The 3,052-nt window shown below is 41.1% G+C and overlaps 1 non-coding gene across 1 annotated transcript; it reads left to right on the forward strand.

Moving 5' to 3' along the window:
* The first annotated feature begins 1,703 nt into the window (after positions 1-1,703).
* On the forward strand, positions 1,704-1,809 carry LOC120080690 (small nucleolar RNA R71). The gene has a single exon (XR_005482639.1). It is a non-coding gene; the product is annotated as a small nucleolar RNA R71 (small nucleolar RNA).
* The last annotated feature ends 1,243 nt before the right edge of the window (positions 1,810-3,052 follow it).

Below are 3,052 nucleotides of genomic sequence, written 5' to 3' on the forward strand. Positions count from 1 at the left end.
TTGGGTCGCTTCTTCTTCAGGCAACTCTATTTTGTTCGGTTGACATTCTTCATTATCCAGGAACTTTAATGCATTTAACACATTAAACTTCACTTCTTGATTGTCTATGCGCATGGTCAGTTCTCCTTTGTGCACGTCTATTAATACTTTCCCAGTGGCTAGAAAGGGTGTCCAAGAATGATTGGTACATCCCTGTTTGCTTCATAGTCTAGGATGATGAAATCCATTGGGAACATGAATTTGTCAACTTTTACCAGAACATCTCCAATCTTTCCTTCAGGGTATGTGATCGTCCTATCAGCGAGTTAAAGTGTTATAGAAATGGGTTGTGCTTCACCAATTCCCAATTTCTTGAAGATTGAGAATGGCATGAGGTTAACACTTGCTCTCAGATCACACAATGCATGTCCTACATCCAACCCTCCGATTGAGCACAGGAATGTGAAGCTTCTTGGGTTCTTCTGTTTCTTGGGTAATCTGTTGCTGACTAACGCATTGCACTCCTGCATTAGCACAATTACTTCCGTCTCATTGATTCTCCTCTTCTTTATCAAAATATCCTTAAAACATTTGACGTATTTTGGCATTTGTTCGAAGGCTTCTTTCTACAAGTGGAATATTAATGTGCAGTTGCCTCAGGAGTTCAAGAAAATGCTTAAATTTTTGTTCATCATTCTTTTTCATCAAGTGTCTAGGAAATGGTGCGTTCAACTGCATCGCAGGTTCTCCCGCGTTAGACGTGCTTAGATTCGAATGGCTTGTGGATTCAGGCATCCTTTCTTCTTGATCTTCTAGTGTCGTTGGGCGTGTGTTGAGTTCTTTTGAAGGATTGTTGGTTCTTGGGTTCATGGTTTTTTTCTACAAGAGGTTTTCCACTTCGCAATGTCACCACATGACATTGCTATTTTCCGTTGTTATTTTCTGGGGTTTCTGTGTTGCTGGGCAAGACTTCTGGCTGCCAATTCTTCAACTCACTGGCAATCTGCCCCACCTGTATCTCTAGATTTTTTATGGAAGACGCCTGGCTTTTTAGAAAGACATCGTTCTGGGTGATATATTCTTTAAAAGGTTTTTAAGCGGAGATGCTGAACTCGATGCATGACCTCCTCTATTAAAGGATTGTTGGTGTGGCTGTTGCATTGGTTGGAATCCAGGCGGTGGTCCTTGCCTTTGTTGCTGGTTTACCCCTGGTTGGTGTTGCTCCTATTGATGACTTGCCCAAGAGAAATTTGGATGGTTCCTCCATCTAGGATTATAGGTGTTTGAGAATGGGTTATTTTTAATAAAGCATACCGATTGCGGATTTTGTGGGCAATCAGAGTAGGAATGGGGATCTTCACAACCCACACAGCTAACCATGGGCTATTCGAATGTTTCTACTTGATTTACCTTTTGCAGGTTTGATGTGTTCCCTAGTGACATATTCGGAAAAAGGTTTGTCATAGCAGCTACTTGTATAGAGAGCATGGCTATTGCGTTAGAGTCAATAGAATTCACATTCTAAGATTGCCTCTTCCTATCTGCTCTTGCGTCATAAGTGTCATCCACCTATTCCATATTATGCTTGGCTATGCGGTCCAGTATTTCCTTAGCTTCATTATAAGATTTGTCCATGATACCGCCAGCTACAGATGCATCGGTTGCCATTTGAGACGCTCTGTTTAATCTGCCATAAAAGGTCTCCATCTAGATGGTTAAACGGTAATTCGTGATTGGGGAAGTTCTTGACTAATCCTTTAAAGTGCTCCCATGCGGCACTCAAGGTTTCAAATTCTTCCTGCTCGAAGTTCATGATCTCTTTCTGCCTCCTTGCGTTTGTGGTGGGTGGGAAGTATTTCTGCATGAATTTCTCCACCAACTTTTCCCAGGTCGTGATCTCTCCAGGCTCCAAAGAACTTACCCATTGCTTTGTGTCATCACACAGAGAATATGGGAATAAAGATAGATTGATAGCATTTGGAGTGATTCCAGGAATCACAAACGAGTTGCACGTCTCCAAGAAACCTTTCATATGGGCGTGAGGGTCTTTTCCCCGAGCACCCCCGAATTGTCCAACTGTTTGGAGCATTTGTAATATCACAGATTTCATCTCAAATCTTGTCCCATCTGGCGTTGGGTATATGATCCCTGGTGAGAAATCATACAACACAGGAGACGCATACTCCCTCATGAGACGCGTACTACTGTTTGCCATTATGATAGGATTTTGCGCAGCATGAGCTAGCTGTCGAGCTAAGTTATGATTCGCTTGTTCGTCCGCCATTTGTTGTTGCCTGGTTTATTGTTTGAGTAGTTGTTGCCTTAACGTACAGCGACGATTAGATCGATTTCTTCGTCGGAAGCTCCTTTCAACTTCGGGGTCGTATACAAGTTCAAGAGTGCTTTCCCTGCTCATAAACGTTTATAATCTTCGACTTAGCTTGTAATACTCCTTCAGCTGTAGTTTTCCTACAAAAGATACAAGCAAAATTTCTGGTTAGTTTTGTTGCTGAATCCTCGGCAACGGCGCCAAAAATTTGTTTGTTGATTTCATGATTCGAGCTTAGGAGTGTACTATATAAAGTGATTGGAAAAATAAGTGTAAATGTGAATGATGCATTGATGCGTTTATGATGCGTTAGTGACACGTTGATGCATTAATAATGTGCAACAGGATGCATAACACTCCTCTATAGGCATTCAAATTTTCCTGAATCAGATTCAAGTATCAATCCAACTCAGGTTCCTGGTAAGTCCAGGGTCGAATCAAGGATTCAGATTAAAGCTAACGCAGGTCTTGCATTGTAACTGTTGTAGAAATATCCTAAGTGTATATAGAAATGAGTTATTTACACTAAGCTGTTGTGTGTGTGTGCAAGATGATACAAAAGGGTCAAGTAGAGAAAGATGGGTCATGTGAAAATGGAGTTATGCAAGTGATATGCATCGATCTAAGTTAGATGTACACAAACAAGAATATGATGCGAATGAGATGACTTGTTTATCTCTGTTTATACGTTAGACTTCTATTTGACACTTCTCAATGCGAATATCATACAATACCTATCTCTAG

The sequence above is a fragment of the Benincasa hispida genome, chromosome 6 (genome assembly GCF_027475165.1).
Source record: "Benincasa hispida cultivar pf3 chromosome 6, pf3_genome.v1.1, whole genome shotgun sequence".
NCBI lineage: Eukaryota > Viridiplantae > Streptophyta > Magnoliopsida > Cucurbitales > Cucurbitaceae > Benincasa > Benincasa hispida.